We start from the raw sequence: 27,159 nt of genomic DNA on the forward strand, positions 1-27,159 counted from the left end.
CTCTGGTAGTGCCAGCAGCCGGCCTGTGCAGGGCCCAGCAGGTGGCAACCATCCACTCGTAGTGGACGCAATACCTCAGAGTGTAAGTGAGCTCAGCACCGCTCTCCCCATCCACAGTGGGGAAGCCAGCTCAGAGGTGAGGATGAACCTCAAGCTATACAGCAAACCCTATACAGGTGGTCGGGAAAGGCAGAGAGGGCAGCAGAGCCTGGGCGGGGCTGGCAAGGACCTGGAGCTGCTGGCTTTGTCCTTGGATGCCGCCTTCTTCTTATAGGATGAGCCAGGAGTGTCGGCATCCTCACTGGCTTCCTTCCTGATGGCGGACGGCAGCACGTGTAGCATCCTGCCCTGCGGAGGACAGGGGAGGAAGTGGGTGAGCTGCCCGCCCGCCCTCCAGCCCCGCCCTCTAGTGGGGCCTCCTGTCTAGTGGGGCCTCCTGTCCTAAACAAGTTGGACCCAGGGCTAGAACTGCAGAAGAACAGGGACAGCAGCCGGAGCAGACGCATGGTTACTCTCGGACCAGCTGGTACTGGGGTCCCCGACATGGCCATACCAAGGGAAAGGTGCCCCTCTGTGACACCCCACAACCCCTCACACTGTGCCCCCAGACCCTGCACAGGGAGAACATGAGCGGCCGTGGGTGGGCCAGGTCTGGCCTGGAGCCCACAAGGTCCATACACTGTGAATGAAGGTGCACTGGAGGGAGGTGGCCTGGACACATCGCAAGGTGACCCTGAAGAGCAGAGCTCCCTGCATTCCAAAGGGTCATCCCTCCTCTGTCACCAGGTTTGGTGACCCCGGCGGGCCTATAAGCAACCTCACCTGGAACACCTGTCCATCCACTGCCGTGTAGGCCTTCAACGCATGCTCAGGGAACAGAAGGTGACGAAGGCAAAGTCCTTGGGTTCCTTGGTCATGCTCTCAATGGGGTAGTGGAGCTCTGACAGGGGACCTGAGGACAGGAGAGTGTCAGTCACCTGGGTTGGAGCTGGGCCCAAGATCAGGGGAAAGTGCTGGGCACTAAGGGTCAGACACATGAACACAGAACAGCTGCTGTGCACCGGCTATGCCCACTCAGTCCGAGGGAAGGAGGGCGACTGCCAGCCACAAGGTCCACCTCCAGGTAAAAGGTGCCATTTCCCAATCCCCTCGTGCCCACCCTAAGAAACAAGGAGGAAGGTGCCAGGCTGCACCTGGCTCCAAGGCCTGCTGTGCACAGCCTGTCCTGGGCAGTGGCCTCACCCACACAGGCCTCCTCCTCTCACCTGTGCATGGCACAACAGTTGCCACACACACAGTGGCCTCAAGGGTCCAAAAGTTAGTGTGCAGTCACTACCCAAGGCCTGCTGCAGTTAGTGCCACATAAGTGTTTGTGACACTGTCCCTCTCAGAGGACACTGTCTGCAGTGGTTCCACTCTGAACACCAGGTGTGGCCACATCCCAAATGGATACCTGCAGTCTATGGTCAAGCCCCCTCCCATCCACTCAGCACTGCCGTGTGGCCAGGACACCAGTCCATAGGAGGACCTGGGGAGCAGGACAGCATGGAGAGACCTTCAGGTCCCATCACCTGGCCTGAAGCAGGTTCCACTTGGGACCTCTGAGCTGTCCTTGGCCCAAGCCACACTCACACAGCCTCGCTGATCCTCCACACCCAGGCCAGCCTCCTGGGAGATAAGGGCACCAGTAGCATCTCCACAGCACAGTATCACCTGCACTGTGAGCCCACCTTCCTCCCCTCGACAAACAGCCCCTGTGACCAAGCTCAACTACAGGCCTGCAAGTTCCCAGCCCAAGAAGAAACAGCAACAAAACCAAAGACAGCCCTGGCTGTTGCCTCTTCTCGGAAGCTGGGTTTGCTTGGGAAGACTTGAGAAAGAAAAGCATTCCCAGGCAGGAGCACAGTGGGAGGGGAGGGCTGGGCGGCTGCTGAATTCCAACACCAGAAGCCAAGAAATCTCAGGAAAATGCCTCCATCGCTCCTGCTCTGCATTTGGACAGTGAGAGCTAAGGAATCAATTTCTGCTGGGCATGCTGGCTTATGCCTGCGATCCCAGCGACTTGGAAGGCTGAGGCAGAAGGATCAAGGCCAGCCTCATGGACTTACCAAGACAGTCTCAAATTAAAAGATAAAAAAAACTTGGGATGTAGCTGGGTGGCAGAGCGACCCTGAGTTCAATGCCCAGCACCATTAAAAAAAAACAAAGGAATCCAAGTTCAAGTACAGAAAGCAAAAATGCCACTGGATCTGCAGTGGGAACAGCAAGTCCTGTTTTCAGATGAGGAGACCAGCTGGAGTCACTGCCCAAGGTCAAGAGCAAGTGGGAGGCAGATGGGGCAGACCCAGCCAAGTGGGAGCCAGGCACAGCAGGGGTGCATGGCCAGGAGCAGATCCCTACCATAGGAGGAGAAGAGCCCCTCCAGCTCCTCCTCGGTGCTGGCGTTGGGCAGGTTGCCCACAAAGAGCCTCCTGGAGTCAGCCAGGTCCTCCTCCTCCTCATTCTTCCTGAGTGTCCGACCTTGTCAGGGCTGCACACTGTTCTGCAGGGTCCCCTTGGCTGTGGGCACGTGCTTCTCCCTGAACACCTTGATGCAGCGTCCACCTGCAGGAGGAGAGAGTCAGGGCTCTGGGGAGCCTGGGACTTGACACACCTGGCTGGGGACCCAGGCTCTGGCTGCAGGCTGCCAGATGCTCCAGCTGGGAAAAGCGATGGGCCCAGCAGCAGGCTCTGTAGTGGGGCAGCAGCCTGAGCCCCTGGGACCTCACCCGGCCTGCCAGCATGGCCTCGTCCCTTGGAGTCTGCTCCCACTGTCCCAGGCCAAGAGACAGGTCCTCTGAACTCTGAGCCTACTCTGGCACTGCTGGCGGCTCTGCCTTGGGAAAGGTCTCATGTGACAGCTGGACCCTGAACAATCACCTGCTGGTGAGCAGGTTGCAAAAACCACCCTATGTGCCTAACAAGGCCACAGGGATGGCCTGCCTCCACCCTCACTGCCAGAGGTTGATGGAATACCTTCCACCTGACCTGCCAGCAGGACTCCCGGGGACCCTGTCTACACTGACACAATGCATCTCCAGGAGCTTTGCTTTTCTGTTCTTACTGATGACTATAAATCAACACATTAAGTCTAAATAATAAAAGGAAGGTTGCAAAGAATTTTCTTGCGTTCAGATTCTGGTGTGCTCAGGGGATCCACCTGTGGGGCAAAGCTCAGCACCAGCTCGGCAAAGGCCTGGATGCTCCTAATTCTGCCTGACACTTCTATGTTGTCCTTCAAAAGGCATGAAAATGTTTATTGCCAAATGTGAAAAATGTATGCCACTTTGGCAAGTGAAAAACCTGAACTTGCAGTTTCAATTTTGTTTTTAATAATTATGAATAAATTCAAGCATCTGTACAGGCCACCTGAATTCTTTTTCTTCAAAAACCTCTTGTCCTTTCTCCATTTTTCTGTTGGGCAGGTCATATATCCTTCATAAGAATCTGTGTAAATTAGAGAAATTGTTGCCTCTTACCTGCTGTTCAGGCTATGGATTCTGCAGTCCAACTTCTGACCCCGTGGCAGCTGTGGCCTTACAGGGTTTCTGACTGGTAGGCAAACAACACGTCCATTTTCTGTTTTTCCATCAAAGTTTGCAAATTCCTTAGAAAGAAATTTGTTCAGCTCAAATCCTTGATGTTTCTGAAACTTTTCTCATTATGAGGAGTATTTTTCCCTAAAAAAATGTTAACTAGGATGGGTGTGGTGCACGCCACTTTTCCCAGCAGCTTGCGAGGCTGAGGCAGGGGGATCATAAATTCAAACCCAGCCTCAGCAACTTAGTGAGATCCTAAGCCACTGAATGAGACCTTGTCTCAAAATAAAACATAAAAAGGGCTGGGGATGTGGCTCAGTGGTTATATACCCTGAGGTTCGATCCTGGGTACCAAATTTAAAACGAACAAACAAATAAAAAAAACAAAACCCAACTGACCTCGATCTCAAGGAACTGCTTCAGTATTTCTAATAGCAAAAATTTTAACTCCCATTTCCCCATTTAGGAGACCAGGAAAGTGTATCAAAGTGTCCCTGAGCATGGAAGAACATGCAAGAAGGAAAATGGCGGTGTCGCAAGCCAGTCCTCACAGAGGGATGTGGAAAAAGCAAACCAACGGCAGAGGTCAGCATCAGTGCACAAAGAAAGAAGGTTTGTCCCTTTAAGAAGGTTTGTCCCAAATGTCAGGGATTGTCACTGGGTGGGACCCAGGAATTGGGGCGGGACAGCCCAGTGTGCCGAGGACAGTGGGCACCTGTGGATCACCTCCTGTCGTCGGACCTGCAGCGATGATCACACCTGCATCCTGGCACTCCCTCTGGCTACACCCGCTCACAGTCACTCACACGGCCATCCCGGTTATAGGTGACTTTCATTCTTTTTATTTAGCTGTGTCTTCTAGGATCTCATATGGGGAACCTCTATGGCTGTCACGAGGTGGGCGTGAGAACAGGGTCCTCTGCTAAGGCAGCTCTAGGGCCAGTTAGCTGCAGCCATGGTGCCAGCCGGACTGTGGCCTGTTTCTGAAGACAGCAACACCTCCACACTCACAAGCACCTACAGCGGCCACCCACTGCGAAATGGGGAAGGACTCTCCACAGGGACCGTCTGACCACAGGCCAGCCCTGCTGTAGGTGAGGGAGCAGAACAGGCCTCCTCCTGCTCGAGGCAGCCATCGCAGTCCCTCCTTGGTGATGCCCAAGATGCCATCGGTCAGCCTTTTTGGTCTGTGACTCCTTCCAGCTCTCAATCTGAGTGGCCCCCTCCTCGCCCTGTCCTGAGAGCACATACCTCTGTGACACTGAACGGGGCTCCCTGCAGCTTCATGATGTGGGAGGTGGTGGGCTCCTTCTCGTTCCCTGCTTTCTCTGAGAACAAAGAGAAAAGGCCACAGTGGGTTCCCTGAGGTGGTAGGAGCAGGGGACAGACCAGGACGTCCCACCTCCAGGAGCAGCTCCAGCCAGGGTGGCAGGAAGTGCTGGCACCTGTGCCTGCCAGACTAAGGGTTTGGCCAGTGCAGAGGCAGTGGATGCAGGGTCCCCATTTGCCTCTGAAGTGAGAGCTGCAGCCAGGTCAGCACACCATGGACAGGCGAGCAGGCCCCTGGCCAGCAGAGGGCCAGGGCAGAGGTAGGAGCCGAGGCATCTACCTTGCAGTCACTGATTTCAGATGGCTCCATGCTACATGCAGAGGCCAGCCTCCTACTGAGCCTCTAATTCCACACGGATTCTGAATTCGGCACCTTTTCCTATAATTCTGGACTCCAGATAGCTCTGCACAACCTAAGTTTTTGGTAGATCCTTTGGTGCTAAAACTTGCCCAGCTAGCACTCACTCCCCAGCAGAGACTGCCGTGAGCCAACAGGTGCAGAACAAGGTCATTTCTAGTCCCACCAGAGAAACGTCAATGTGCTGGGAGGTTTGCTGCCCCAACCCTGCTGGACACGGTGACCCCCAGGGCCACCCTGAGTACAGGGGTTCAGGAGATGGCTGGAAGGACGGGCACTGCCAGGATGTCCTCTGCAGACGAGGATCAGAGAGGCCTGTGGGCTGAAGCATCCCCCCAGGTCCAGCAGCCCCAAGGGTCAGAGCTGAGACTGGGCCTGAACTCCCAGACTCCCTGCAGGGCACAGGTAACTAGGAAGGAGGGAGGAGGAAGAGGAAAGAGAAGAGGAGGCAGAGGGAGCCCCTTCCTCTCCTGGGAAGCAAAAGACTGGTTGCTTCCAACTCAAGAATGGGGACACACACATGTCCAAGTGCCCTGTGTCTGGGGCAGAGGACTCCCCTGTTGGGGAACAAGGTGACCTTCCTCAAGGGTCGTGTCCACACGTATACTCTCAACTTCAAAGCCTGGAAGACCTGGACTGGGGCCTGACCCCATCATGGGAGCCTGTCACTTCCCTTCTCCGGGCCTCAGTTTCCTCACCTATGAAATGGAAGAAGAATGGCCCCAGAGACTGTGAGGATATTCCGTGATGGCGGGTTCGTCACCAGGCACATCGTCAGGGCTTGACTAAACTCACATATCAACGACGGCCTGTTCAAGTCCATCTGCCTTGTTACTGAACACCATGTGCAACACGGCCACCACCCTCACTCCTCCCAGAGCCCTGACAGGTGGCAGGCGGCCCCCTCCAGGTATGGCAGGCAGTGAGCTCAGAGGGGGCAGTCTTTCCTCCATGTGGCACCCCAGTAATGGGGCCGCAGGACCACGTGGACATGCTCAGAACCCCTCCCTGTCCCCCAGAGGCACACACCTATGCTCCGGGCTCCTGTGGCCTCCTATTCCCAGGCAGGGCCCCTGTGCTTCCTCGCACCTGCTGGGTCTCAGTGGTGGATGACTCCTCTGCCTCACTCCTTTCATCACAGCTCACTGCTTCGTCCTCAATCTCCTCCTCTGAGGACGACTCGGCGGCCACCATCTTGGACTTCAGGTACTCCCTGTCCAAGAGTCCCTTCTGTGCAGCTGTATTTGGCTCAAGTCCTTGCTCTGCTGAGAGAGCCGGGGTGGAGGAGGGTCACCTTCCTGGGCAACCAGAGACCTGGGAAACATAGGGCTGAAAACCTGGAGGGCGGCTGAGGTGCCACAACCACCACGACCAGGGCCCCTGTGTCCAGTGGCCCCAGGAAACCCTATGATGGGCAACGAGAGGACGGAGCTCTGCAGCTCTTATGATCATGCCACACACCCAGGGTGCCACGGCTTCTGCCAGAGCCTGGTTCTCTCCTGTACGGCCCTCCACAGTCACTGCTGACCCGCCTAGCTGGGTTACGTCCAGGCACAACGTGTTAGAGAAGGCATAGGTACAACCAAGGCCTTACCATAGAGGAACACACTATGGCGTCTGTCACCACAGAGGGCCGCCTGTTCCATCCTGGGCAGGGGCAGCTCTCATTCATCTGAACAGCAGGACGGTGCCAAAGCACCTCCAGCACGTCACTGTCAACATGCTTTTTGCTGCACTCTGGACGTCCCTATCCTGCTACCTGATGCTAGACATGCTGTATAATGTATGAGGAACACTTGGTAATATGTCAGCCACTGAGGAGCTACGGACGGGGAGCCACGGAGGCCGAGGAGTGTGCAGGGTGCCCCCCATGCTCGCAGGTTGCTGGGACTGTGTTCTAGCCTCTCACACCCGGCAGGGGGCCCTGGAGGCTGAGGAAGGAACCCGTCTCCCCTCCCAGGCCTGTGAGCCCAGCAACTTTGGCTCCTCCCTCCCTGCTTTCTTTGGCCCACTCAGGGCCACGTCCGCCCCTCTAGCCCCTGCTCCCTCTCCTGAGCCCTGAGATGCTGCACCCTTGTCTGTGACCCCTTCTCTGTCCCCTGCTACTGTGTCCCCCCAAGTCCTATGAGTCCTTCAGATTCCAGCTCAGCATGGAAACTCTGCCAGACCTACAGCTCACGCTGTCTTCATCTTTAAACCAGCCCTGACTCGGACCCCCAACCAGAGCTACCAACCTGTACTGCAACTGGTTACTCACTACCATTAGCTGCCCCACACTGACCTGTGGGGACAAAGGCTCACCCCCAGCAAGGCCTTCCCAACAGCTCCCCTTCCAAGCCTTCCTGTCCTCTCTGTCACCAATGATGTGATCCAGGGGTGCTTATCTGAAATTGCTTCTCCCCTCTCACCAGGAGGACAGCTGATGGTTCCGTGGGGGAGGGGCTCCTCTGCCTCCTGCTCACTGCCATGTCATCAGTGCCTAGCACACAGCATGTGCTCAGTCAATCCTGTTGATTACTGACTGAGCAAGTGACCAGAACAGTCGCAGCAGACTTGCCAACTAAGAGCTCAAGAGGCGTGTTGGTCTGGCCTGTGCCTGCAAATAGGCATGGTGAGCGTACACACAGGGCAGGCAGGCTGGGCAGGACAAAGGCGCACAGGCACGGAGGCCCTGGCCTCACCTGCTGGCTCCTCGGCCGCCTCCTCCTTGCTCTCCTGCCCAGAATCAGAGTCGAAGTTCAGGTAGTCGCTGGTCAGCTTGTTCTTCCCTATCAGGGTCTCTGTGTCCAGGGCATTGTTTGCCCATGTGGCCACCTGGGTCTGCTTCTGGTGAACTGACAGAAACTCCTGTAACTCACTACCTTCCTTCAGCTGGTGGCACTGGAACCAGGGTGGCAGGGAAATGGGGGGAGAAGAGGTGGAGGCTGCTCAGGTGTGGCCCGGCCATCCTAGCTCTCAGCAGGACAGGCACCCTCCCACCTCTTGTGGGCCCTGAGGGTCTGCAGGTCAGCAAAGAGGCAGAGTGGACTCTGCAGGATGAGGAGACCAGGAGTCCACAGGGACAGGGACAGTGGAGAGTGGGGCACTCTGCTTCCTGGACCAGCCCTCACCCTTAGACCTGCTGCCACCCGCCCTCTCCATCAATGGGACACTCACCTTCTCCAGCTCACTAGGGACCTTTCTTTTCTTGTCATCCTTAAAGCAGAAGGCGCAGATGATGAGGGTCGCACGAAAAACAGGGAGGTGACCCCACAGTGCCCGCAGTCCCCCCAGAAGCTGCCCAAGAGTGAGGCTCAGCTCCCACACGGCCACCTGCATACTTTCTTAATTTCCGGGGGGACAGGGCCTCGCACAGGCTTCTCAGGCTGCCTCGGTCTCTGGGCATGTCTGCTCCAGGCTCAGGGTTTCGTCGGGTCCCCAAAAGACTTGCAGAACTCCACCTGCAGGAGAACAGGGCCATTTTCACACCTGACGCAACAGCCAGCAGCCCTACTGGTGCCCTTCAGCACCTGGGGACCTGGGCTTCACAGAGGCAGCTGGCACTGACTTGCTGAGCTGAGTGAATGACTACCGCTCCAGTCTTGGCTGGTCCCATATCACTACACTGGCTACCATTTACTGAGGTGTCCCGCACACAGGTGCTCTCGAGTGCCCTGCAAGGACTGACCAGCTGAGTCCCTGACAGTGGGCAGCAGAGCTGCAACTCTCCCCAGACCCCAAACCAGAAACCGGGAGCACAGAGATGTGAGGGAGCATGGCTGGGTGACCAGCTCATAGGTGACAGAGATCTCAGGTGCCTGGGGACCCAGGAGCCTGAGGTTTTAACCATCCATGTCAAAGGATGGCTTAGAGGATGACATAAGATGCAGGCCACGTGCACAGCTGGGCAGGGGCAGGGACGAGCGACGGCTGCAGGGTCACTAGTGAGTGCGAGGCAAGTGCCACTGGCCTTGGAGAACAAGCATGGGTAACAGGGAGCCCAGGGTGGGCGCAGGGCATGGAAGGGAGCTGAATCCATGGACCTCTCCAGACCCAAGGCCGCCTATACTGAAGGTGACTGTGGAGAGGGCTGGTCCTGCTGGGAGCCCAGGGTGACAACTCCCAGGCAGTTAAGGTTGCCCAGGTCACCAACCCCTCCCCCAAAGAAAAAGCCTGCCATCTCAGGTCCATCCTGTGTGAGGACGTTCAAAGCAGTTGCTCCTATAATAACGGCAAGTCTGTGGTGCCAAATCCAAATACCAGAAAGTCTCTGTGAAGGTTAGAGGGAAATGACTCCGACTGCTGTCATCAGAGAGCACCATCAGCCTCTGGGTAAAACCCGTGCCCACCCCACGCCAGACCACGGGATGCGGCTGCCTCGATGGGCTCTCGTGCCCATCACTGGTTTCTCTTTCTCAGCAAAGCACTGGGGACATTTTATCATGTCAGTGAACATTTTATCATGTGGGTGACCTGAGTGGGACCTCCTTCTCCAGGAAACTTCCCGACCCCTCCCTGGCCAGGGTAGGTCCTTCTCTGTCTTCCCAGGGTCTCTGATGCACTGACCACCCTGACCACAACAGCCTGTGCAGAGGCAGCAGGCTCATGAGGACAGGGACCAGGGAATGGCTCTCCCGAGAGTGCGCTGACAGGCAGGATGATGCCCACCTGTGGCTCCCAAGTGCCCTCTCAGTGGGCAGCACAGGTGCCACCCGAGGCTTCAGACGTGCCTGTTCTCATACCTGACAGCCCACCCTGGGTCGAAACTCAGGACAGGCCAGCCACAGTTTGACTCGTTCTCAGGAGATTCTTACGAACACAGAAGAGTGGGACCTGGTAAGCCGGCCAAAGGCCTCACAGCCTGAGGAGGACAGCCCTGGGACCCACGTGCTGGGCAAAAGGTGGATGGTGGGTGTCACTCTGGACAGGCAGGTAGGGTGAGCCTCCTGCCCACTCACTGTGATCCAGGATGAGTCGATAAAGCTCTTGTTGAAATGGCTCAGTGAGGTCTGAGCCTCTTCCTCAGACTTGAAGCCCATGAAGCCAAACTTGCGGAACTTGCCGTCTTTGGTGAACTTGAAGCTGCAGTCGGTCATCATGCCAAAGGCGGCAAGCAGCTGTCTGAATCGCTCTTCCTTCATCTAGGATAGAAGGTGGGGAGGAGCTGGTGAGGCCTTATAGCGAAGGGACAAATGGCTAGAAACCCGGGGCTCCAGGATTCTCTAGGGGTGGCCAGAGATGAGGAGGTGGCAGCATGTGCTTTGCTAGTCAGGCCAGCTCTGACTCTAACACTCACTAGCTACGTGCCCTCTACTCACATCAATGGTGAAGAAATGAGAATCCCAAGGGCCATGTGATGTCATCATACCCTATGGGGCTGCTACGAGGTCAAGACCAAGTACAAAATCACCATTATGGCACTGCTTAGGAGACACTTAAAGAGGCTGGTCAGAAGAAATGAGAGAGTGAGCATGCAAGCTCTGTGTGCCAACTGTGGTGGAGGATGCCGCCAACTCCCAAGGCGGCCACACCCTAAGCCCTGGAAATGCTGGTCACACACCACACACGGCACATGGGATTTTGCATATGTGATTTGATTAGGAGTCTTGAGATGGGGAGATGATCCTGCATTATCCAGGTCCAAAGTAATCACAAGGGTCCTTACAAGAGGGTGACAGGGGAGTCAGAGTCAGAGAAGGAGATGTAAAGATGGAAACAGAGGGAAAGAAACTGGAAGATGCTGTGCTACACTTGAAGACAGAAGTTCAAGGGTGTGGCTTGGAGTCCAGGGAGGCAGGCAGGCTCTTGAAGCTGAAAAAGCGAAGAAACATATTCTGTCCTACAGCCTCCAGAAGCACAGCAACCCACCAACACCTTGATTTAAGATGTCTGACCTCCAAGACTGTAGGAATAAATAGGCACTGTCGAACCTCCGAGGTGTGGCAAGCTGCTCTGGCAACCATGGAAATCTGACAGGCTGACGTTGTTACAATCTTGTCAAGTGGCCCCCATTCCAGGCAGAACTGGCTCCTGGCTTCCAGCATTCTCACGACCCCAGGACCACCCTCACAACTTAGCAGAGAACTATGTGGGTGGTAGTGGTACTAAGAGGCACCTGGGGGCCACAGACAACCTAAACCAGCTTGAAAACACAGAAACCCATAGGCACTGGTGGCCCAGGAGGAAGAAACTTTCAGAGGCAGCTTTGTAGTAACTCTGATCTCACCCAAATGCCACACTCACCAAGTTAGGAGTTTTTATGTACATTTTAGAGAGGAGAAAATGGAATACTCGGAGGATAAATGACCTGCCCAAGTTCTACAGAATCAAGGGCTGTGTCGGCTCAGATGTATAAGTGAACTCATGCCCCCCATTGCACAGGGGGCCTCGCTGAACTCTGACCCCATCATTCCGCTGCAGGGACTGTCAGCTCCTCCCTGTTCCCACAGGAAGCCTCTCCAAGATCCCGCACCGTGGGTCAGTAACCAAACCCCGCTGGGCTCCCACAGTACCTGCCTCATATTTCAGTCCCTGCATTTTGATATGGTGTCTGTTTCCTCTGCTACCCTGCAAACTCCATAAAAGCAGGGACCAAGTCTTGTCCACTTCTGTCTACACTGTCAGCAACACCAGAAGCACTCATTACTAAATGTTCATCTGTTGGAAAATAATTAAGTGCATGCAATTATGCTAAGAGAGACAATAGGGGTACTGGTCAGAATTGCAGTTCTAGAACCACACTCCTCAATTCAGTCCCTCTTGTATGAATTATCACCTGTGAGTGACTTCAGGCCAATAACTTTGCCTTGATATGCCTTGGTTTCTTCACTTTTAAATGGATATAAGAGTAGATCCTGACTTGCAGGGTTATGTGAGGATTAAATGAGTTACTGTATCTAACGCATCTGGAACAGTGCCCAGCACATAGTAAACTCTCCAAGGGCTAACTACTGCTGTTACTGTTTGTTATTAATTCTTTCATTCATCAGGCAAGATGAACAACAGAAAGAAGCCGCCACACTGAGGGGCAAAATGAAACTAGGAGAGTAAAGAAGGGTAGCATGCCAAAATTCTCATCCAACTAAATGAAGCATCCGGAGATGCTGTTTAAAGTTGATGGATGGATCAATAATAATATCTTAAAAGTATTCTACTTAGGGTAAACAGCAGGATAGTTAAAAACAAAAATACTTAGAAGTTGGCGGGAAGGAATAGATTATCTAAGGTCCTCCTCTTTTGTAGTAGAGGGAGTCAGCAGTTAGTCCCTGGGATAAACTACAGGGATGAGCAAAGTACCTGGGTCCACAGAGAAGCCTATGGAGAGCCCTTTTAAAAACAAACCATTTGAAGATGGGTACTCCCAGAGAGTTGGAGCAAGACTTTACTTCTCATTTTATATACAACTGTCCTGTTTTCATTTTTTAAATCATGTGGCATAAGTCCCTCCCACATGACAAAGAGGAAAACAAAAACCTAAAAATCCATAATAAATGCGAAATGGCTCCTTGAATTCTCTTTCCAGGGAAAGAGACTCCCCAGAACAGAGGCAAGAGTTCAAAAGACATTCTCACACCATCCAAATGGCTCACTTTGTACTGGGGTCATGCGATTCCTGGCCACGCAAGTGGTGTGGGTGCTCTCTATTCAAGAACTACAGTGAAAGAGGAAAGATGACCACTTCAGTCCATTGCATCCAGAAAGACATTGCCACATCCATTCATCCATTTCTTCGAGTGAGGCTCTAACAGGACAGGGTCGAAGGGGGATCCCTGGCGGGAAGCTGAACACCGAGAACAAGGGGTGCAGGCACTGAAACAACAGCTCTTCGCACTAACTCTTTCCTCCTGTTCAGCCAGAGCATCTGCCTTAGAGCCCGGCAATTGTCCGCCACCGTCCACACATCCCCGAGGGCCATTCGCCTCACCTGTGCATGCAGCACCCTGCGCTCCTTGTCCCCCTGCCACGATGAGCGAGTTTAACACTAAAACATCCCCAGCAACCAACCAGGTGTCTGGCCCAGAAGAGAAAGGAAAGCTGGAAGTATCAAGAAGTCTGAGGAGGAGGAGATTGATATTGATCTGACGGCACCAGAAACAGAGAAGGCTGCCCTTGCCATTCAGGGCAAGTTCCGATGATTCCAGAAAAGGAAAAAGGATCCCAGCTCCTGAATGACTAGCCTAGGCCTTCACCCTGCTACCTTCTTGCCCTTTCTCTGTAGCCCTGACTCCCATGTATCTTGTCTCTCTATTCCTCTGGCCTCTCATTGAAGCAAGTTCAACCTTTAAATATTCTTTTCTCTGAGCCTCTCAAGACATCACAGCAGTAGAGGTACAAGGGACACAGAGAAGATGAAGATTTCAGTTAGCAGCCTCTTGCTGGAGGGTGGATCAGTTTTTCCTTGGGCTTAGGCTCTCTCATTAGTATATACTCTTGCCCTGTGGGGTTGGAGAACAAGAGATTTTGAGGTTGAGAGAACCCCCCTGACAATGTGGGAAGGAGGAGAAAGCCTTCAGAGTAAGGTGCCCAAGGATGGGACATAGGCACTGTTCTGCCAGTTGTAACATTCATACTTAAGGTAACATTTCTTTCCCATTCAAATTCTTCTGCACCAACACCTCCAACCTCCCTTCTATGATCAAAGCCACAACAGTGACCTAAGCCTGCTTTCCCCCCACGTGGGCCTAAATCAAACAGCTTACCACATTAGTGCATGCTGAGTAGATTAGTTCCAAGGAAGGGAGACTGGGACTGGTAGAGACAGGGAAAGGTTTCCTTCATCTTCCAGTCTAACACCACAAAAGGCACAGGTAATAGAGGTCCCAGGAGACATAGGCAGAGGAATGAAGAGTAGGGTGGTTCAAGGGAGAAAATAAAAGTGAAGAAGGGGAAATCTCTGAAGACACAAGTTATTGCCAGTAAAAGTGTACTACAAGGACAGTTTCATCAGAAGCCTACCAAGTGCTGGGTTCTGTGCTAGGCTCTAGGCAGACAGGAAAGTGCAGCTGGGATAAATGGTTTAAAGTCCTTGGCGGATATTCCTACCTGTCCCAAGGGGGTTGTATGAGGGTGGGGATTAAAACACAGGTCCTCGGAGCCATAATCCCCACAAGCCTCCCCAACAGACTCCTGAATGGGAGGGCATTACAAGTACCATGATGGTTGAGACACTGAGCAACAAGAAAACGTGATCATATAGAGAGACTGGGGAGCGGCACCAGGCAAAGGTTGGCATTTCCCTAAAAAGAGGGTTGTCGGGATTGGAGTCAGGTACCCACGGACTGGTTGGGAAATCTTGGGCAGTCGCTATTTCTCTTTCCCAGCAGTCAAGTGGGAATAAACCCAGGATTCTGCCCCTTTAGGGTTTCGAATCCTCCCAGAGTCCCACCGGAGAGCGGAAGCCCCTCAATTTTCTCCAGGCAATTCTTCCCCGCAGCTCCCGGCGGGCCCCACTTTCAGGGTCCCCAAAGCTGGCTCTTTACTCACCCCATTCGGAGGTTCTTCACCATCAGTCGCGACATGGCAAGTCCCGCTGTTTTGATACCAGCCCCAGCGGATAGCATCTTCCCACAACTTTCACGCCGCGGCCGTGGGCGCCACTATCTTCAGCACGCCGGAACAAAGTCACGTGGCCTCGTTGTTGACCCGCTCACCTGGAAGTAGCGTGGCCAAAGCCGGACCTGCTGGAGGAGGTCACACCCCTAAGAGGCGGGCCTGTGCGCTTGCGTTTTGCGCAGGCGCAGGATCTGGAGCGGCTCCCGGAGCCTGCAATGCGGCGGTTCAGTCGGCAGGGAGCGCGTGTTCCCAACACCCACGGGGAATTGCTCAGGACCTGCTCTATGCGGAGCGCTAAGCAGGGCATGTGGTTTTGTGTCCCTTTCATATTTTATTTTACTGTTGATTCCTAAGACAGCCCTGAGAACGGGGGCTAGATTAGGGATCCTTGCCTCCCTTTGGAAGTTGGAGAAATAGGCTTTCTAAACCCTGCAGCGTCAATGGTGGAATGTACACATTGGAAACAAAATCCCATTTTGCAGGCGGTCAACCTGGCACCCGAAGAGTGAAGCTATTCCATAGAAGAGCGGAGATTGGAGGCAGAGGCCGCCTAGAACCCTGCAGTGAGCACCGGTATCATCAACTCCAGTGCCACAAGCAGATGCCAATTCTGGCTGAGCTTCTAAACCCTCGCCTGCCAATCTAGCAGGGAGTTCTTGACCAGACTAGCCGGGAGTCTTTGCACTTACTTTTGTAAAACTGGGGTAGTTCTGTACTGTTAAGAAGGGAACAGGTCCTGGGTGTCATTCTACTGCTTCTCTGAGCATCCTCATACCACTGTTGGAGGGAGGAGGGTGGCCTGTGAAAAGCCACCATTTCCTCTCCAGAATGACCTGCACTTCCTGGCCACTTCCCACAGTGCCTTGGCATCCCTGACCTGATTTCCCCAGCTTTTGTGATTTTCTTCACTTGAAAGGCCCCCTCATCCTTTTGGTTGTGATTGGCGTTAGCAGCTTTACTGCAGTATAGTCCACACCCCATACAAGTCGCCCATTGAAAGTCACAAACCCTGGTCTTTGTAGGTTTGCCAAGTTTTGCAGGCGCCGGCATTGCCCTCAATATCGAAATGTTTGTACATCCCCCAAAGAAATCCTGCACCCTTCAGCTGTCACGGGCCAATTCCTGCTCCCTTCACGTCCTGGAAACCACAGGGATTGACCTTCTGTCTAAACGGATTTGCCCACTGGACATTCCATGCAATGGGATCATGTGACTCGTGGTCTTTTGTGACCAGCCTCTTTGATTTAGCACCATGCTTTCGAGGTTCACCTGTGGGCAGCGTGTGTGAGTGCTTCCTTGCGTTTCTTGCTGAGGAATATCTCCTGTGAATAAAGAGCATTTCCTCATCCATTCCTCTGTGGACAGACATCTGGGTGGCTCCTACCCGGTGGCCACTGTGGATGACGTTGCTATGAACTTTCCAGTGTTTGTGTGGAACGGTGTTTCCATTTCCCGGGGGTAGATTCCTGGGAGAGGTATTGAGGAGCCACACCCGACCTTTCCAGAAGCGAGCTGTTGTCCACAGCAGCTGCACCTTGTCCATTCCTGTCAGTAACACATGAAGGTTCCAAGTCCCCATCTCTTCAATTCTAGCCATCCTAGTGGGAGTAAAGCCGTATCTCACTGGGTTTGGGTTTTCAGTTCCTTGTTGGCTCCTGTTGTTGAGAATCTGTTCCTGAGCTTTGGACTGTTTTTGTATCCTTCTGAAGCAACCCCCTCTCGTTCTCCAAGACCAGCTCAGATGCAGTGTCCTTGAACCCACCTCTTCCTCGCTGAGTTCCAGATGCCTGGACCTCACGCGTTCGCCCTACCATGAGCACACAGAAGTCGCTACCAGAACGTACTCGGCTGATTCAGGGCTACAGATGGGGTCCCTTGGTCTTGCCACGTCATGGTGCCCAAGGGGCCTGAGCAGATCTGTCTTTGCAAAATGTCACAGCAGGCACCAGGAGAAGGCAAGTGTTCATCAATGAAGGTCTGTAGATTCCCAGGGTCCACGCAGCTGGTGAGAAGAACCAGATATGCGTCCTCAAAGAACACGCACCAGTCAGCATGAAGCAGCTGTCTTAACCAAGGGGACCTCCCTGGACACAGTCTCAAGAAGCCATGTTTTAGAAGAGTGAAAAGTGGGAGAATGGAGTCCCCATCATGTCTCTGGCACCTATGGATGTCACCCTACTTCCTGTTTCCTGTTGCGGCCACCCCTAGGCTGAGCCAGCCATAGACCAGAGATAAGAGTGCCAAGGAGCACACAGGAAGCTCCCAGGCACAGGGCAGGGCAAAGGAACAGGGACCCGTCGGGAGACTACTCCCTAGAGAGTGACCAGCACCCAGGACAACCTTCAAGCGAAGAGCCAACCCGTGTGTGATGAGTTCTGTCACTGGGTGGATGGGGAATGGGGTGTGGGGTCCCGTTCTTGTGTGCTGGGGCAGCCCTACCTTTGGGAACCATTCACGGTCAAGGTTGGGAGGGCCATTCCTCCTGGGAACAGCCAGGGTGAGTCTGCCCCTCCTGTCCCTGGCTTCCCGAGGTTGGCAGGCTCTCTTTGGTATTGCCTGGGTCATAGATGCATCACATCGTCTTGCCTACAGAAGCACCATCAGGACGGCGATCATGTTGGCCTAAGCCGTCCTAGCGAGCACATGTCAACCTCACCATCCTATCTCCAAATCATGGTGCCACGAGGGGCACTGGCAGTTAGGACTCTCTCCTCTGAGTTTGGGGTCATTCAGCCCACAGTGGTGACATAAGCCAGAATCATCTCCAAGGCCCCAGGGAAGGGGGGGCACCCAGGAAGTGGGTGTCTGGCTGGAGGGATGTACCCTTTGTGTTGAGTAACCTTGGGTAATTTGGTTTTTTCACCCCAGAACTCCAGAGACAGCACATATGGCCCCGGAGCAGCCACACTGGTAGCTTTAAGTGAAAGGGCCGTAGGGTGGCAGGTTCCCGGGAGCTGCTGTAACAAATGACCAGAAACCAGGTCTCTTAAAATAACAGATATTTGTTCTCTGATAGTTCTGGAGGCCAGAAATCCAAAATTCAAGCTGTGGGCAGGGCTGTGCTGTCTGAAGTCTGTGGGGGAGGACTCTCTGGCCTCTTCCAGCCTCTGGGGACTCCAGGGCTCCTGGGCTTGTGGCTGCCTTGCCCCAGCCCCCCTGTCTGTCTTGTGGCCTCTCCTTTCTGGTGACTGAGTCCACCCTTCGTTCCTCCCTGCCTCCAATTAGATACTTGCCACTGGCTTGAGGACACTTTCAATCCAGGACGATCTCATCTCAAGATCCTCAATTCCATTTGGTGACGTTCTTAGCCAGGGATTAGGGTGGGAACCCGCCTGCTTTGTAGCGGGTCACTCTGAAGACCAGACTAACCCTCTCTGCGTCATAGATGTCTGTTCCTTTAACACACAGGCACGCCTAACTGTGTACCCCTCATGGCCTGGTACACAGCAAGCATCTATTCCGAAACAGCCAGGAGAGAGGATTCACAAAGAAGTGATCCATGTTCCAGGTGGTGGATAAGTCACTTATCTGAGGACACAACTCTCCTGAGTCAATTAAAAAGAATTAAATTTAAAAATATACCCTCGACCCTGGCAATGCAAGGGGTCGTCCATCATTTCAAAATCATTCATTTATTCAACAACCATTTTTATTTATTGATGCATCTTTAATTAAATGTCCGTGGGGGCTTCTGTGCCCCGTGGCCCCGTCAGGGTGCCCTTGGTGGCCGATCTGGGCATTGGCCTTGGACTAGGACAGTGGGGCTGCCCCAGGACCTGACTGGCTTCATTAGCTCTGTTTATGATTCTCGTGAACTGCCTTTATTTAAACCTGCAACTAAATATAGCCTTCCCTGAAGACATTCGTGAATGAGAAGGTATTTTAAACGTATTAAAAGAAAATGGGAAGCTCTTTACAAGAATCTCCACATCCCAAGCTGGCCCAGGAAATGTGGCTGCCACATGTCAGGGGCAGATGGTCTGCTCCTGGGCCCTCATTAACCCCTCTGCATTGTAGAGCGTTCTTATTAGCTCAACAGTTCCCCTCACATCTGGGGGTCCCAGGACCCCTGCAGGCTGGCCTCTGGGACTGTGCCTGGGGACCAAGTCAGCCACAGAGATCTGAGTCGGCTCCCACCACCATGGAATGTCCCGAGGTTTAGAGTATTCGGGGCCCCCCAGGGAGCTCATGTCCCAGCCAGAGAAAGGCCAGTGGCAGGGATAGATGATCCCAGGTCTGGGAGGAGGTGGAGGCAGAGATGGCCACTGTTGACTTCTGCCATAGGTTGGTGGATGAACAGGACCACCATTCCCCAGAAACCTGGGCACTGTCCCAAGACCCTCTCAACCCCTCAGCCCATAGAGTGCACCAGCCACAAGCTCATCCCCTTCCCATCTTCTCCGTGGTCACTGTGACCCAACCTCATTGTGGGAGTTTCACCCACAGATTTAGTGGCTGAAAGTCATGGACATCCAGAACCTTCAGTTCTCCAGGCAGAACCCCAGACCAAGGGGAGGGCAGGCTGCTTCCCCCTGGGGCTCCAGGATGGCTGGGTGCTTGCCTTTCCCAGCCTTGTGGGGTGCCTGCCCTCCTAGCTCCTGGCACCAACCTCCCTCCACAGAGCCAGCAGTGAGGGAGTTTGATGCTCTCCCTCTGTTCTCTCGGTCCCTGCTTTTCACTCCGGTGCTCTTACAAGATCCCTATTGACCCCACTGGGATCAGGGAGGAGATGTCTTTGGGGGTATTATTCAGCCCATATTGTCCCCACAGCATCCTCTTTGGTCTCCCTGTTTCTTCCTTCTGTTTCCAGTCTTGTTAAAACCAAAGCAGGAACTGTGGCTTCTCAGCCTCAACCTTCCAGTGCATCTTGTTTTGGACCCAAAGCAGATCTCACTTACTCTGTCCCTTGGTTTCAGCCACTCCTGCCTCCCAGTTGGTCCTCAGTGCCACCAAGAAACCTCCTGCCCCAGGGCCTTTGCAATTGCTGTCTCTGATGCCTGTACTGTGCTTTATAGGGCCCCTCCTCACTCTGCTCAGTCTCTGCTCCAGGTTCTTACAGCGAGGCCCTCACTGGCCATCCTACATGAATGGGCAATCCCAGCTCATCCAACCCCACCCCTCAAGGACACTAGGGGACAACTAAGGGAATCCGAATAGACCCTGGACCTTCATGGCCAACAATGCAGCCACACTGGCTAATTGTGAGGAAGAACCAGAGTAATGCCAACGACACTGCACAAGGGGTGTACCAGAACTTTCCATCCCCTTCTCACCACTTTTCTGTAAATCTAAAACTTACTCAAACACGAAGTTTGTTAAATGTTCTCAGAAGACATTTTAAGTGCAGGGAAGGCGGGCGCAGTTGGTCTGTGTGTCTAGATGTGGGTGAGTCGCTAAGGAACATTTTGAACCACCACCAGGGCGGACTCTGCACCTGGCCTTATTTTATTTCCTCACCAGTTCGCCGACGAGTCTTTGGCTGTGAAGTCAGCTCGTCTCCAGGGATGGTGAAGACCTCCGTGGGGTGGTTGAGGGGTGTCTGCGGGGCTCTCTTCTGTCACACGTTTTCCCCTTTGCCATTCATGAGTCACGCATAGGTTTTTGGAAATTTTGCCAGTCTTGAGGAAGTCTCGGAGACGGCCACATTTGGAATTTTTAGGTGTAGAGAGATTCCCGGGGCAAGCTTCTTCCTACCCATGGACACACAGAGGAAGAGGCTCAGAAGGAGGGGACCACTTGGCCAAGATCACACAGTGGAGACCAAGGCCAGGCTCAAGCTGGGCCCCTGCCCTTTCCTACCTGAGGCCACCCTCTGGGTCAGGAAGTAGGAAGGGTGGAGACAGACACTGGAGATGGTTGTTCTGGGGTGTCATCACCTGACCCCATCAGTGTGGCCCCAGACTTCCCTGCCCACCATCCTAGGAGGTCTTCCAAACATCAGTCTCCTATTCCTGGGCACCTGCAGGGTTGCCTTGAGGGGTCCTGGTGGCTAGGACAACTTGTGACCAGCTGTGTGGAGATCAGACTGCTTACCTGGGGCAGCTAGGCCTTGATCTCCCTGCAGGCCCAGCGGGGGCTGAACAGTGATGTGGGGGCCCCTCCTGCTCTTGGCAGTTAATATAAATATTCATCTGGAAAGTGCAGAAATCATCACACAGGGTGTGACTGGGGAAAAGTCCAAGTCATTCGGTTTTTGGCACCAGAGATTGAACCCAGGGTGCTCTACTGCCCCAGACCTTTTATTTATTTTTTTATTTAGAGACAGCTTCTCACTAGGTGCTTATAACCTCCCGGAGGCTGGCTTTGAACCTGCAATCCTCCTGGCTCAGCCTCCCAAGCTGCAGGGATTACAGGCGTGCACCACCATGCCTGGCTAAGCCAGACTCATTCTAAGAAGACAAGCGGGGCTGTTGTCCTGGGCTGTGGAGGGTGCAAATCCCGGTGCCTCTGATCCTGGCTAGCTGGGACAGCCATCAGGGATGAGACAGGGTTTGGGGGTTCACTGCTCTTCCTGTTTACAGTTTCCATCTGCTGGGGCAGACGCCTCTGTCCATCCATCCATCCATCCATCCATCATCCATTCATTCAGGTATCTGTGGGGTTCCTGCCCTGTGCCAGCCACTTCCGGCCACTAGGGAGATGGCAGTGGTCAGGACAGACGAGACCTTGCCTTCGTGGGTGCTAGTCTAGTGGACAAGCCTGAAGTTCAGACAGGATACTAGGATCGTCGTTGAGTATGTTGATTGTGGGCCAAGCACTTCATCATGGTGGGCACCACACTGGAAGAGAAGGTGACCATGTCTCCAAGGTCACATCTAAGGCTGCCCCCTGCCTTTTCTTTTGGAATAAGCAATGCTGCCATCTACCCAACTGTACTCTCCCCTCATGCTGCCGAGGTGAACCCTGGAGAACCACGACAAGCACTAGCTACTCCTGAGATCCTCAAGGACATGGAGCCCTGGAAAGAATGTGAGTAGTTGTAGGACAGACCTGGGTTCAAATTCCAACACTGACATTTTGTGCTGTGTGACCTTGGGTAAATCAGTCACCTTCTCTGAATCTCTTGACTCACTTGTAAAGCAGGACCAGCAACACCCACTTTTGGGGTGGTGGTGAGGATTAGAATGTATTGGTACTGTCCACCACAGAGCCGATAACAGTAACCACAAAATGACATTTTTGTTGGGTCACACAAACCTCATACCAACCCAGGGATATAGGGACAGCTATTATAGATGAAGCGGCCTGAGCACAGAGAGGGGAAGTGACTTACCAGAGCTCAAGGAGCTGGAGGTGGTAGGCAAGGGTTTGGAACCTACCTCCTGGCCGCTACACTACAGTGTCCAAGCTGCTTATGGAATGGACCGGTTAGTTCCATGCCTCTTTGCTCACTTTAGGTTTTTGTCTCCGCTGCAACCCGCAAAGACCCTTCTCATTTTCTCTGCTTCTGATTGGCCAGGAGGCATCTGCACTCAGACCATCTTTGTGCATGTTAGGAAAGCATCCTCCAGTTCCTTGCATTGGCCAGTATGAGGCGCCAGAGGATCACGGATAAGCCCAGCAGAGCCGCAGATTCAGGACGCAGCTGGGAGGCTGAACCTCCTGCCCAACCTGGCCGGGTCACAGTGGGTGAGGCTTATTCCTGATTTTGCCCCTGTAGGGAGACAGAACCCTGCTCCCTTGCCAGAAGGACTCTGCTCGACGTGGCACCTAGCTGCATAGTTGGTAAATATTTCTGCTTACATGAGTGGATTTGGACCTGTGAGCAGCCCGGGGAGTGTAAGAGCAGGTAGCTCAAGACAGGGGTCTGCAGGGAGACAGTGCTGCTCAGGGGTCCAGGCAGGGAAGCAGCCATGGAGTTCTAGGGGATGTGGCTGGAGGATGAGCCCAGAGGCACAGGGAGAGTAAGGAAATGCCAAGGCACAGTGACCTGGGACAGCAAGCCCGGAAAGTGGCCCCCATAGGATGTTCACGCCCTAAAAATAGTGTCTTTGTGGATGTGATGAAGTTCAGGGTCCTGAGTTGGCAGTGTCCTGGATCGTCTGGGGGTCCCTGGAGACTAGGCCCACACAGGAGGATGCTGGTCATAGCCCAAGAGATGCAGAGCCTCCTGAAGTGGGAAGATGCAGAAGACGTGAGCATATAAACGGTGCACCCCCTCCCCTCTGGCGGGGGATGCCCAACGGGACTCAGGATCTCTGGGTTCTCTTTTTAGGGTTAGGCCCCTGCCTCTTTGGGGCAAGGAGGAGGAAGCCATTAAATTACTATGATGTCACCAAGCCTGAGAATTGAGTCTCTGGGCTCCTTGGGGAGAAGAGCCAGTGAAGCCAGGCTGGGGGAGTTTTTCCATTTCTTGGAATCCACTGTCCTCGCAGAAGGGTGTCCTGGCATCTCAACCCTGCAGGGTGGTCTGCCTTCTCCACCTCAGTGCCTCCTGAGTGGGTGGAGTTGGTGAGGCTTAAGGGAGGCCATTAGGTTCAGGGGTTCAAAGTCCAGATGCTAAACTTGGAAGCTGGGTGTCTTTTGAGTAATTACTTAACCTCTCTGAGCTGGCATGAGAAGTTATCCCAGTACTCTCTCCACCAAGATATCAGAGTAGTGCCATGAGGACAAACCTCTTGAATCAAACCTGGGTTTCAACGCTGTCTCAGCCATTAGCCAAACATGTGACCTTGGGGAAGTCACTGCACCTCTCTGAGCCTCGGTCTGCTCACCTCCCTTGACTATTTGCTGGGGGCTAAACCGTGTTCTCCCCAGAGAGATATGCAAGTCCTGATTCAGAATATCTGTGTTTCTGTCCTTAGTTAGAAACGGGGTCTTTGCAGATGTGGCCAAATTCCGATGAGTTTGTGTTGGATTAAGTGGGCTCTCGGCCCGTACAGCTGGTGTTCCTTTAAGAGACACTCAGGGGGCTCCTCATGGCAACAGAGGCATGGATTTGATCCACAAGTTCCTGTCTGTGGCCAGGTCAGTCAAGGACCAACAGCAACTGTGATACTGAGAAAAACACAGACTAGTTTCTCCCCAGAGCCTCCAGAGGGAGCATGGCCCTACAGACACCTTGGTTTTGGACTTCAGGCCCCCAGAGCTGTGGAGAATAAACTTCTGTCCTTTTAAGCACCTAGCTTGTGGCTCTTTCTTCTAGTAGCCCCAAAAAGAGGACATGCTGCCATCCTAGTGATGAAGACTTGTGTGATGAATTATCCCCAAACCTGTCGTGTCAGTCAGCCTTCCGGTACTGTGATAAAATCCCTGAGAAAAGCCATTTAGAGGAGGAAAGATGGATTTTGTCTCATAGATCCAAAGCTTTCAGGGCCACAGTCGACTGCGGCTCCATTGCTTTTAGACCATAGAGAAGCTGAGCAGAAGGCCATGGAGGAGGAAGCAGAGGGAAGAAAGGGGTGAGGGACAAGATACACCCCTAGGGCACATCCCCGAGGACCCACTCCTAGCTAGGTCCACTGGTGAGGACAGCCTGCGTGGTCCTGTCACCCAAAGCCCCACCTTTCAACACTGCTGCATTGGGGGCCAAGCCCTCAACACATGAGCCTCAGAGACAGTCCAGGGTCACACGGTGACGCCTGTGTAAAGCATCCATTTATATGCTCACGGATGCACTTGGGTCAGAGGTAGTCCAGCTTGCCTCTCTGCCCAGTGTCTGGGCTTCAGGGACCGCCCTGCTTCTCCTCAGGTCCCTCCTGGCAGGACCTGGCCTCCCAAGGCGTTTTCCCCAGGAGTGATGTGCAGGAGCAGGGCCCGGCGCAGTGGGGTTGGTGGTCATACCCAGGGGCTCAGGGAGATCTCCCTGTGAGGCGCTCCACGCTCCTGAGCACCTTGTTCTTTGGTGGTGGGCTGCTGGTTCAGAAGCGTCATTTTTCCCTTGGTGAAGTGGAGGATGCATTTTGAGTTTCTGTGAACTGGAAGCACATTCCATTCCCCTCAGATGGACAGGGGATGTGGACACTCCCCTCTGGCTCCTCCTCAGCCAGATCCTCTGCAGGCCCTGCTTGTGGGAGGAAAGGCCAGCCTCTGTTTGCAGCCTCCCTGGCTTCTCTCTGGCTGCAGGAGCATGCTGCCCATGGGCTGGTGGGGTCCTGGTGCATGTCACACTGTGTCTCCCTGGCATCCCCACGTCCCCCTGCTCCTGGGCTCAGGCCTGGCCTTGCAGTGGGTAGAGGTCAACTTTGGCTGCTGTCTTTTTTTTTTGGTGAGAGGGAGTGCTTTCTCCTTTTCCCTGCCAGCGATGCTGTGGATGTATGTATCCAACTGTCTGCATAAGAGGGGACAGCGGGGGTGGACTGTGGCCCCACCCTGTTTGTAGGTGGAAGACCTGGCCCCCGGTGTGGCTGCATCAGGAGACAGGGACTTTATCAAGGTAATAGAGGGACAGTGAGGTCACAGAGTGGGCCCTAATCCAGTAGGACTGGTGTCCTCATACAAGGAGGGTGACAGAAGCCCTTGGTTCACATGGAAGGAGTTCTGGGCCACTTCAGCCATCATCCCCACATTCCAGACAGGAGAGAGGAGGAGGAAGAGGAGGAGCAGACGCCCTGGCTGCAGGTGGGATCCCTGCAGAGGTATCTTCAGGATCTCTTTCGAGGGCGTGTCTCCCAGCAATTTATACCTGCTCACCATTGGCCAGAACTCAGTCACATGACACTGTAGCTGCATGGCATGCTGGGAAATGTAGGTCTACAGGCAGGCAGAGGGCCTCCCCCACAACACACCAGGGCCTGAGGGAGGCGGTGGGTGAGGTCTTTTGTGCATGAGGGTGTGTCAAAGGGTCTGCCAGAGGCGTCCAGGGAGAAGTGGCTCAGATCTGATGGTGGCAGTGGGGGTGGAGTGGACGGGCATCAGGGTCTCAAGACTGGTGGGGAGTGTCCCCAAGGCTTTCTGCCTCTGATGCTGAAGGCAGAGGAGCAGGGCAGGACCAGAGGCCCCCTCCAGCCACCTCACGAGGCCAGGACGGGCCCTATTCCACAAAACGGGGACACTATTGAGGCTGCCAGGAGGAAAGGGGGGCTTAGGACACCCACTGTCTTCAGGGCCACACCCAATGCTGCATCAGAATCACTGGGTGCAAGAAATAATCCCAGGAGCCAGATGGGAAATGGAGGAAAAGTTGGAACCATCTGTCCTTGGATGACCACAATGTGGGGCTGCCCCCCTGGGATCTTGCTTCATGGCCTCCTCCACTCTACCCGGCAGGAAAGCATATCCTTTCTGTGCTTCTTTTTTATTTTATTGTTACCCTTTTCTGATAGGAATCTACTCAGAGAGGTTGGGGCAATAGTTGTGGCCACACAGTAGCTGCTATTGCTGACCACACTCACAACGCAGGCAGTATTCATAGAGCGCGCCAGGTGCTGAGGTATGTTCCAAGCACTTTAAAGTACCACCTTAGCTCCTTTAGGGAGAAACTTATGATTCCCATTTCATGGATGGGGAGACTGAGTCTCAGGGGAGTTACCCACAGTCCATCATGAGGCTAGGCAGGAGTGCTGACATCTGGAACATTCCAGTTATAGTGTTACTCTGCCTCTCCTGGAACACAGGCAAAATATTTGTCCATTCAAAGATCTGTTAGGTTCCTGCATTATCTCGAGCTCTTTAAGTGCATGATCCCATTTACTCCTGTGCAAGCTACTAACATCAAGAACTGTTATTACGTCTATTTCACAGATGAGGAAAGTGATGCCCAGAGAGGTTGAGTGACTTGCTGAAGGTCGCACAGCTGGAGAGTGGCAGAGCCAGGATTTGAACCCAAGACCTTCTGACACTGGAGCTTGGGCTATTGCTCCCACTTTGGTCTACAAGTATGGCATGCTGGGGTGAGGTCTGGGATGAAGTGCCAAGTCCAGAGGGCATGAGAGTGACCAGCCCAGCCTGCCTCCTTCCCATGTTCTCTCTGCCCCATGGACTTGCCTCACTCCCATGTACACAGCTGCCAGGGATCAAAGTCCTCTCCAAGATGTATTTGCTGTGACTTCTAAACAAACGGGTGTTACAATGTAGCTAAGAGAAACACTGAGAGGACACAGTGTCCAAAAATCAAGAGTCCATTAAAGTCCTGGTGATGAATCAACCCATCTTTGGTCTCATTGCTCTCAGGGGCAGGAGGCGCAGAGCGTGGAAGCAGAGCTGCGGGTCACATAGGGGCACTTTCAGAGGCCGCACCTCCTCTCCTGCATCCATCCATGCTGGGAGAACAGTCCTTCAGCCCATGAGCCATAAACCCACCCACACACACACACACACACACACACACGCACACACGCACACCCACGCACACACAAGGGACAAACAGGTGCTGTCTGTGTATCCATCCTGAGGGGCTCATAGGCACTGTCCTTTGAGCAAAGT

General features: G+C 53.8%; 2 pseudogenes; one reads left to right on the top strand and one right to left on the bottom strand.

Moving 5' to 3' along the window:
- The window catches only part of LOC124974518 (probable RNA-binding protein 19), a 28,663-nt pseudogene extending 13,901 nt beyond the window's left edge, over positions 1 to 14,762 (bottom strand).
- Positions 13,210 to 13,412, top strand: LOC124974531 (Purkinje cell protein 4-like protein 1; annotated as a pseudogene).
- Positions 14,763 to 27,159: the final 12,397 nt, after the last annotated feature.

Source organism: Sciurus carolinensis, unplaced genomic scaffold (assembly GCF_902686445.1).
Source record: "Sciurus carolinensis unplaced genomic scaffold, mSciCar1.2, whole genome shotgun sequence".
Taxonomy (NCBI): domain Eukaryota; kingdom Metazoa; phylum Chordata; class Mammalia; order Rodentia; family Sciuridae; genus Sciurus; species Sciurus carolinensis.